Source organism: Agelaius tricolor, unplaced genomic scaffold (genome assembly GCF_023055355.1).
Source record: "Agelaius tricolor isolate 1412-34295 unplaced genomic scaffold, bAgeTri1.0.p SCAF_1, whole genome shotgun sequence".
NCBI classification, from domain to species: domain Eukaryota; kingdom Metazoa; phylum Chordata; class Aves; order Passeriformes; family Icteridae; genus Agelaius; species Agelaius tricolor.
The window spans coordinates 113172-123620 of record NW_027269261.1 but is presented as its reverse complement, the minus strand read 5'-3'; the positions used below and the strand labels follow the sequence as shown (position 1 = coordinate 123620).

The following is a 10449-nucleotide window of genomic DNA, read 5'->3' as shown; positions in this document are numbered from 1 at the left end:
GATCAAAGAAGGCCTTCCCAAAACACCTGGCACAGCCCTTGCACTGAACCTTTGGGCATGTGGTGGGAATGATGCCTGTCTGTAGGATAACCAGCTTGATGGGTAGAGTCTGACTGACGGAGGCTCCAAATCTGTTCTGGTTTGGTCATATGTAGGGCATTGATATGCATATCTGTGGGTAAATCTAGCATTAAGGTGAGTTATCTTTGTCCCTAAATAAAGCTGTTCATATTACAGTGCTGCTATGCCACCAAGGCTTACCCCTTTCCTGAGAAGATCATGGTACCTGAGAGAGTCCACTAAGGTAAGTACTGAAAGACAATCCAGACATAGAACATTAGGAAGGATTTCCATCCTTTATAACAGACATAAAAACATTAGGGAGGATTTCCATCCTTTATAACACAGCCCTTCTTGCAGCCCCATAGTAGAAGGGAGAGCACTGTCCCCATACACAGATAGCTGTGAAATATTTTTGTCTGGGGGACTGAACATGGACTGAAACAGCAGCTTGGAATGTTTCAGTAAATTCTGTGATTTCTCACCTGCAGAATATTCCCTGTGACTGCTGGGCTGCTGTTTGGCACCGTGGGCAGCTCTCATGGCTCTCGTGGGTGGCGTTCATGGGGCCCTGAGAGCTGCAGAGAGCTGCTGTAACACCCTGGCCCTGTGTAGGGCAGGAGCCAGGGGCTCAGCTGGTGCCTGCGGGATCAGGAACAATTAGAAATGCTTTAATTGAAGTCAACAGAGCCACCTAAAGTCGCTGCATTTGAGGAGGCAGCACAGGCTGGGCAGCACCTGCAGTTAACAGGACTCGGGCTGATCATGACTCAGGGGCAATGGGAAAATAGCAAATTTTGGAACAATATCCCTTTCTGTGCTGTAAGCAGGTCACATGCTGTCCCGTTTTTATGGCCCAGAAGAGAGGTAGAGTTTAGGAGCGCACAAAAGCCCAGAAAAGGAGTTGGGTTTGAGGTCACATTTTCATAGCCACATTATTGAAGTGTAGCTCTGCAAGACAAAGAGAAGGTGATGTCCCAGCATGTAGCTGTTGCTTAACGATTGTGCTGTCGCTCTGGGGAGGGCGGAGTGCCAGGTTGCTTAACAGTTCTACATTTTCCCATGCTATATTGCTGGTGGTACAGTTGGCTATAATTAAAGGGTTATAGAAATAAGCCATTGGGAAACAAATTAATTTGTTTCCTTGGTGGGGCTAGTTATGTAATTTGGGGCTTGCACACTGATCTACTTTCTCTTTGAAGCACTCAGCCCCCTGCTCCCCCCAGACCTGGTCCTCCTCTCCCAGTTGTTTTAAAATAATTTCCAAACACGTCAAGGAATGCAGATGTGAAATGTGCTGCAGCTTGAACTTCCTTGAAGCAGCAATGTCCTTAATGAGAAAAAGCTGGAGAGCAGAGTGAGACCTGGCTTGTAAAACAGTTTTATGGCACGTTTATTGCAAAAGGCACTCGAATGGGCAGAGCAGGGGTGCACAGAGGTGTTGGTGCCACTGGGCCACGCTCAGCAGCAGCCCCACCCACTGCCCCCACTTCAGCAGGGACTGGGAGAATCCATCACCTGCATCTCCGTTGGCTTTGGGCATGCTCAACCTCTTTGCATTTACTGAGGGTCTGGCCCACTTCTAGGGATGGCAGAGGAAAGATGGGCTGGTTCCTACCCTGAGCAGAGAAATTGCCCTTCTCCTAGGAAATAATAAAATGCCATTAGAAGTTCCATTTTAGAAACCAGAGTATAGCCCTATGTTTTCCTCTAATGCCTGTGTTTTCTTTTATGAGCTTCTGAGTGGCATCATTAAACTACTCTCCATTCTCTTGCCATATTTAATCATGTAATTTTTCTGCATTCTCTTCCCTAGAAATGTAGGCCTTGAGCAATAGAAAATTTTAAACAAATTCCAAAACATAAATTTTGCATACAAAGCTGAAGTACAGAAAAAAAAAAGAAATTCCATGAAGGCTATATCTGCTTATACGAGTTTCCTGTAATTAGACATCACTTTGGCTTCACAAGAAAAAGGGCAAGAAGAAAAAGAAAAAGGGGAAAAAGAGGGAAAAGTAGCATTTCAAATCTTGATATAAAGGCCATTGCTACACTTCAGACAGCTCTTCCAGGCTCCAGCTGGGAGATTCAAACAAGCTTCACCATCCAAAGGGAGGTGTAAATCTGTGAGATTTCTCATGCTGAATGAAAAGACATAAAGCATTAAATTAGTTATGAAACATACCTCTGACATGAATGTCCAACTATAAAAATGTCTGCCCTAATCTCTCAGACTTGCCATTGTGGAAGACCCTGCTTGACAGAGGAGGGAAGGCAGTGCTGCTTTGCTTTGGTTCAGATTTTAAGATTTCTAGTCTCAGGATAATCCCAAATCCTAGCTGGCTACAATAATTTCCTTTTAAACTTTTGCTTAATGTAGTGCAGTAAGTTCACAGCGTGTGCCTCAGGAATGAACATCAACCAAAGCTGCTGATGGTGTTTATCTTACACTACAGGGAAGGCACTGATCAAAGCAATGTATATTTTTAATCAGAACTCTTCCCAAAGTGGCAGCTCCCACTGCCAGCACACTGCCGGTGTGTCTCTGCCAGCTCTGCAGAAAGAATAAAGGAGAACAATTAGTAACAGTCTAGAGGCAAATTTGGGGCCATCCAGCAGAGCTTCACATCACCCAAGTGGATGTCAAGTGGAAGACTCAGATAAAGCTGGGCTGGAGGCCAGGCTGTGTTTGTCTCTGGTGGATTCTGAAGGGAGTGAGACCCCCTGTTTGCTCACAGAGTATCTGTCACTTGAGCATTTTGGAGGTTAATGGCTTTGGTTTTCAAATTCTAATCACAGACTGCAAAGAAGAGGAAGCAGTTACTGTCAATTAATGAACAGGACCGTGGTGGGTGGGGCTCTCCTCTGGGGTTTGGTTGTTGTGGTGGGGGCTCCTGACTGCCTGCAGCCAGCACTGGGCTCTGTGTACCCAGGGCAAGAGGCACCACGGCTCAGCCAGGCACATACCCTTGGTGTCTCAGCTTGCCAGTGCCCAGAAACTGCCGTGACAAACCTCTCACTAATGAAGCTTTTGGCTCATTCAGCCCAGTCCTCTCCTCAAGCTGAGCCTAAGGAGCCCTCTTGTTTCCTTGATGAGGTTTCCAAAGCCATCATGGGAACATGCACAAAATAGGCAGCATTAAGGAATAACAAGTTTTTAGGCATTTATGGGGTTGAGACTGGGACTTGTGAGATTAGAAATAGTGGTTTCCTGTAAAAATCACTCACAAATTTGGACAAATTGTTTAAACTTTCTGTCCTTATTGCTTAAAATAACCTAAACATCTGCATTAATCCATTTATCTTAAAGAAATTTAACTTTAATCATACTTAACTTCAATTATGCACTCGTGTCCCAATTATGCTAATAGCACTCAAGTATGTACTTGAGTGTCTCGATGACTGATGTTCTTCTGAATTGCAGCTCTGTCTGCCACTTCCAGGGATGCAGCACTTCCCCTGAAGGAGAAGAGCAAGCTGATGTGCCTGACTAGGAACTACAGGACTGCTCATGTTTGTTAAGTCTTGGTAAGAACTTTCAAGAAACTGGCCTTGTCTTGATGGCCAAGGACACCACTTTTCTTCTTCTTCTTTTTTTTTTTTTTTAAGATTACATGCAGAAAAATATTTTTAAATAAGTCCCAAAGTTTTTTTCTTTAAAAAAAATTTATTGGGAATCAGATTCTGGATCTTCAGTTGAAGAAATGAAGTTCTCTTTAAGTTACTGCTTCAAGAAAAAGTCTTGAAATATTAATCTTTGGCTTTTTATTTGCATTCTTGAGACTTAAAATAACTTTAAAATTTTTATTGAAAAATCTGGAAAATAAAACTGCCCTTTGTCTTATGGGTCAGGTTTCAGCAGAGCCTCAGTCTGGCTGTGGCGTTTGAACCTCTGAAGATGCTGCTGTGCTTGGACTCAGCGTGACTCTCCTCTCAGAAGAAGAGTAGCATTGTAAGTCATGTCTAGGATGTGTTTTTCTACTTACTGTGGAGAATCTGCTCACAAAAGAAGGGCCACAAATATTTTGAGCAAGATTCTATTAGTTTACATAGCTGATCAAAACTTGAGGCCCTGTTCCTCTGTGGAAATAGAATCCACCATCCATCACAACAGCCCCTCTGAGCTGAGGACTAAAGCACCCCTCTGGCCGCCATTTTGTTAAAGCTCACCCTTACACTGAGGTGAGAAAATAAACTCAAGCTCCTTTGAGGAAATTCTTGAGGCTTGTATACAAACTGAATATCTTTATTATGTCTTGCTGCAGCTGCCTGGGTCTCTGGTTTTACATGTCTGTTGAAACAGCACCATGAGTTAGGCTGCTCACGGCTCCTGGGTATCACAGATGAGGAACCTGCTGGGGCACTGAGCAGCACTTTGGCAATTCCCTACAAAATCTGAACTTTTGATCTTACGGCCTTTGAAATGAGATGGTTTTTAAATTTGCAGCAAGTCCTGCACTCCTTTTAGCTACAGGCAGATGTGGCAGTGACACAGAGGAGCCGCTGCCTTCCTGGGAGGTAATTCTCACGTGCACCTTGTTGTGCAGGCAGCAAGGGAAGATGCATCCTCAGGAAATCACAAACCTCACAGGACATGTTATTTTCCATCAGCAGTAAGCAGCACTGCCTGTGTGCAGTTCTGGGAGGACAGAGCTGAAACAAGACAAGAAGAAAAGCTGCACAAGTAAAACTGTCTCTAAAGCTCCTTTAAACACACAGCACAGGAGGGAACAAGTGGACGCTGATTATGATGAAACCTTTTGCTTCCTGCAGTGTTTGGCATTCCTTACTATGTCCTGATGGCCTTGATTTCCTCTCCTCCATTGCAGCATCCAAGAATAAATAGGCTGAATGTTATCCAATTGGTCCTTTGGTATCAATTGGAATGCCATCCTTTTTAACCTTCTTTTCCCCCTCCTTCCTGCCTCCCTGTCTTGGATAATGTTTTGCTTTCAGATGCTGCACAACACCATGCTGTCCACGTCTGGATGCCTCAGGGGAAATGAGCTGAGTGCCCAGGGAACTTCATTGCTGCAGAAGAACCTGGCAGAACCCATCACACCTTGTAGCTGACACCTTCCTGTGCCAGGCTCAGGTAAAGGACAAGAACCCAGATCTTCAAACATGTCTGGTGGTTCTGAATGCACTGCAATGCTTTGAAATCAATTTCCCAGCTGTGGGGAGTCCCACAAATCTGAAATGACCTTTGCTCTTTATTTCCTTGAATACACTACAGGTCTTCTCTCTTTGTTTCCTGGAACCTTTGAAGAGTTCCAGCCTGACCACACTTGTGTTGTACTATGGAGTGCCTAGAAAATATAGATGCCCCAAGTAAGTAGGAAAACTTTCTTATTTCTTATCAAGTGTTCTCCAGGGATAGGGTTTGGTATATTTTCCATTCTCCAGGAGAATCCCACACCAACTAAAACATCAATCAATTTAAAACACAGCTAATGAGCTTTCTTTGTCCTCTGTCTCATGCTGGAAAATCCCACCTGATCCCTAATTAACAAATTGATTTATTAAAAGTATAACTAATGGCCTCCCTTTGTTCTTTTCTTCCAGCTGCAGAATCCCACCTGATCCCAAATTATCATATTGATTTATTTAAAATTAAAATATATGCATTGCATAGTTTCTTCATCATGCCTGCCTCAGACATATGTTCCAATTAAGTGCTGATTTTACCCCTCACAGATCAAATACTTTTGGGGAAAAGCAGTTGTTGAAAATGCCACATTGTCCCTCTGGTGTTCTTACTGTTGAGGTCAATATGAAGTCACTTGGTAGCATCTTGGAGGATCAGCCTAGCAGATCCATTCCAGGAAACCACCCTCCCACTGGTGTGAGTGGGTCTTTGCAGGGTCTTGTGCATCCAGTGGTTTTGCTAGAGCAGGGCTTGCATGCCAGGCTGGGAGAGCAGAGCAGGGCTTGCATGCCAGGCTGGGAGAGCAGAGCAGGGCTTGCATGCCAGGCTGATTCGCCTCTCGTTTGCGGCTTGTGACAAGTGTAGCTCAGTGTGGGAGTGTGTGCATGAAGAGCAGGAGCTCAGACACAGCACTCCTCCCCACTCTGTCCCTTGGCTTGCAGTGATGTGAACGTGTCTGCAGGCAGCACGAGGCCATTGCAGTACATCAACAGCGAGGCTGCCCGGCCTCCTGCCTGCACTGCTCCATGGACACAGGCATGGGCCACTCGCTGCCCTCAGAGCCCTCACAGAGAGGCACTGAGAAGTAACGGGCTGGCTTGGAGGGAGCAGGAGACAATGGCACGGTCCCTGGCAGGAAAGACGTGTGCTCACAGGTTATGTGACTGTCTTGCATCAGAAGGAGCAGCAGGAAACGTCCCCAGTCCTGGTGCCAGCCAGCCAGACTCCCTGGAGCACAGGCCAAGGCAGCAGGGCCCATCCCGTGCTGGTAAACCACCCCCACACACAGCCCCTTCTCCCTCTGAGCTGCTCCTGAAGCCTCGCTGTTCCTCTGGTCGATAAAAAAGGCAGTCAGAGTGAATTCCAAGGGAAAGACAGTACCCAGAGGCTGCTTGTCCCCCCTCCCACAGGCTCTGCTCCCAGGACGGGCACAGTAACCCTACAGGGTGACCTGGTAACCCAGCAAGCTCCTGAGCTCTCTCTGAGCGCTGCAGAACCCACCAGAGCTGTGCAAAGCTTGCAAAGGGACCTGAATGGGACCCAGCATGTCTGCAAAGAGAAATCTGAAGCACTGTTTGCAACAAAGGACCCGAGGTGTCAGCCTGCCCTACAGGAACGCCCTTGGACTTTGGGATGTTGTTCCATGCTGAAGCGCTCTGGTGTTCCCAAGGAGGGGTGGTGATCTCTTTAGTGCAACACTAGTCTGCTTTTGTCCTCCAGGCCCTCGCTCAGGTTCCCAGAACAAGGCTACAACATGTCTGGCTCCATGACTTAATTGAGTGGTAAGCCCTTTATTTCTCTTGGCCCAAAATCTTCTCTGGCTACCATCCTAGTAGTGAGAGGTCTTAGTTAATGCTATCCATTTTCTACACATCTCCCTTCCAGCCTCCTAGAGCCTCCCAGGTTTATTTCTTTAACATGGAGTCCTGTATGCAGTTATGTCTGTGAACAGGAGTGCAGCTAGACACATCAGGCAGAAAAATATCCCAGTTCAAAAATAAATTATTGAAAGGAAAAAAGGAGCTAAATAGCCTATTTAAAATCTGCCACGTTTCTTAGCACTGTTTGGAGCAGAAAAGGCACTTCATTCTAATTCCAAGCATGAGAAGAGCAGCATCCAGCTGCTTATCCTTTAAAATGTACTTTTCCTGCTCCCTCCCTACAAACAAGGTGCACACGTCAGAGATCAGATAGGAGAGAAATGGGAAGTTCCTCTTCTCGTACAGGAATTTAGACACCTGAATTCCCATCACATTTCTCTTACAACACAGGGGATTGCCTCCTGTAAGGCTCCTGGCCAGCCCTCCTGGCAGGCAGTTGGGTTTTTTCATGTAGGTATCCCTGAGTGAGCCAACTGGGAGACCTGGGAGCCCCGGATCCACGGCTTCCTTGCCTCAGGGCTTCAAACCCACGGCTCATACCACGCTGTGGGCTGGGTAGGATGGGGTTTTTTCCCCAGCTCCATCATGAGTGGTGCCATTGTGTTGAAAGAAGTGATTAGAGCTGAAAGGGGAAGGTAATCATGGGTGATGAGAGATGCTGTCTGGGAAAGGAGGTGCAGGAGACACCTTGTTTTGGTTTCTTCCCTCAGACTGTTTCCATATTTTGTTTAAAGATGATTACATTTGAAAAACAGAATTGTTTTCTGGAGAAGGGATCTTTCCTCTCCAGGCAGTTAGAGTCATTCCCAGATTCCCTTCTGTAAGACCCCTCTTTTTCTTCCCCTAGAGCCCAAAAACCTCAGGAAGAACATCACAGGTGCCACCAACAAAGACTACTTGTGTGTGTCCAAGAACCTTTTTGGGTGTTTGAATTCCCACTCCAGCCCCTGAGTGTGGGATATTTGTCTGTTGTTGTGCCCAACAAAGAATAGGTTACTGTTGACTGAAAAAAATTCCCAAAGTACGAAAAAGACCTTCTCTATGAAAATTTCTATTTCAGCAGTCATCTCCTCTTGCCTTCCAAGGCTGTATTTATCTCACAGAAGTGAATTACACAGAAAATGCTAAAGGAAATGCACGACTGCCAAGCCAGTTACTCCATGTATTATCTTATTAATCTTAATTGACGTTTCCTTGTTTGTCTTTTCTATTTTTCCATGCTGCAGATTTGCACAGCCCTTTTTTCTGGGTTCCAGGTGATGAGTCCAGAGAAAGGCACTGTCTGTTATCCAGCAAACCACATCTTAGTGGAAGATTGCTTGGAGGGTGTTTGATACTATAATATCTGAGAGAAAGCATCCAAATGAAACCATAAGTAACAGCCAGTAGCTTTAAAGTAATGAAACCTTGAATTTCTTCTCACCTTTTTTTCTGGCAGCTCAGCTCCAAGAGTGGGATGCCTTTATCAGATATTGGTTCTTTAAGAGCAATCTTTGTTTTCAGCCATGGCCAGCCTTTGATGCACAGCAGGAAATTGTATCCCTCCCCTCTTGGCAGTCCATCTGTGCGATAACGCAAATCTCATGGACAAAACCTCTACCCAGATTTTCACAAGAAATACAACTTTTTTTCTCCTTGGGTCAACCTCCCTAGAAATCAAAAAAAAACCCCACCATTTTTCAGCCAGTTTATTTAGCCCCAACTGTCCTGCCACAGTGACATAGGAAATTTACAATTGCATTCCCATCCCTCAAAGCTTACTCACTGTGAGACTTCAATTCCAGAAACTGCAATTTCCCCAAAGCCTGGAGCCATTTGGAAGGAGGAGATCACCTGTGCTGAACAAATCCTTTCTGTTACCACATCAGCCGTGATGAAAGTAAGTGGGCAAAGCAGTGCTTAGTGAGTTCCTGTTGTACAGATTGCCTGGTTGGTCCCACCGTGTTGGAGCAGGCAGCATGTCCTTCGTGTCGCTGGAAGACCCCAAAGAAAGGCTGCTAGTGCTGGCTTTGAGCTCCTGACAGTGCTTGGAGCATGAGTATGCTCTCCTGTGCAGGCATTGAACACTGTTCCAAACTGCTGCACCTGAGTGCCAGGGCTGGAAATGAATTTCACACTCCTACTTTGTGCATCTTGCAAGCCCACAGAAATGCCAGCTTCTTTTAATAACCTGGTGATACTTGGGAACAGGTGCTTCAAAGGTGAGAAAGCTTCCTTTGGGAAACAGACCACCAGATTTACTTGGGAACAGTAAATCTTTGCTTGGATGGAACCTTTGTGAGCTTTGTTCAAGGCTTGCCTTCCAGGTCACCCTTCTCTTTCACATGCATTTCTTCCACTGCACAGGTGCCTGTGTGAGCTCTGTCACTGTGCTATTGGAGTGCTTAACCCTGTTTTTAGGTACCTCCTCGCTTTCCAAGGGAGCAAACACAGCACAGTAGCCTGAAGACTTTGCCCACAGTCAGGAGATGTGGGGTGCAGACTGGAACTGGGCTTCTAATTTCCAGCAAAACAGCTTCTGGTAATGTTAAGGAAATGGAAAAGGGGAATCTGCTGTTACAAGATAATTAAGAGATATTAGAAATTTTGAAAGCAGTTAAATACTAAGCAGAAATGTTTATTTTCCGTTCCTTTGGGATTGCAGACACACCGAATGCCTGTATTCCATTGCGTCTTTGGTGTGACTACTTCTCTTCCCACAGATTTGATGTCAGTAAAGTAGTTTAAGATCTTCAGATATAAATTGTTTTCAATCAAAGCATAATGAATAAGTTTTGTCTAGTGCAAAGCATGTTGGGTTTCATCAAACTAACAGGAAAAACTGGCTTATTGTCATTAATGCACCAAATAGGGGCACAGCCCAGTTTGTTTCCAAAGCTACAAAGTTTTGGTTGTCATCTTGTATTTCTGTGGAAAGAAAAAATTAAGTGCAGAGCAATAATTCCCAAGCCAACACCTTCCTGGTGGTGTCATGCCATCTTCTCTAAAGAACCAATAAATCTTTTTGGCCCTCTTGCAGATGGCTCAGTTTTGTCCAGAAGGAGTTCCAGACATATTTGTTGATGGTTCTTGACACTGAGCCCTCCACCTCAGGAAGCCAAGAAACTTTCCTCCCCAGCAAACACTGTAACTGGACCCAAGAAAGCCCTGCAGTCTTCCACGGGAGGGTAAAGATCCCTTCTAATGGGGTTTTTTGGGCTCTCCCCCATTATTCTGCAGCAAGCAAATCACCAGAGAATCACGGGGAAGGTGCCGGTGGCAGACGTGCTCTGACACTGCTCAACAGCAAGAAAAAGCTGTGCCATGGTCTGCCAAAGGACTGCTCCGGATGGTCAACAAGCAGCAAGGGAACCTGTGCTC

General features: G+C 45.5%; 1 long non-coding RNA gene across 1 annotated transcript; it reads left to right on the top strand.

Annotated features, from left to right (window-relative positions):
• Nucleotides 1–3505: 3505 nt before the first annotated feature.
• LOC139587726 (uncharacterized) lies at nt 3506–5418 on the top strand. Its single transcript, XR_011678470.1, has 3 exons — nt 3506–4012; nt 5017–5155; nt 5297–5418. It is a non-coding gene; the product is annotated as an uncharacterized lncRNA (long non-coding RNA).
• Nucleotides 5419–10449: the final 5031 nt, after the last annotated feature.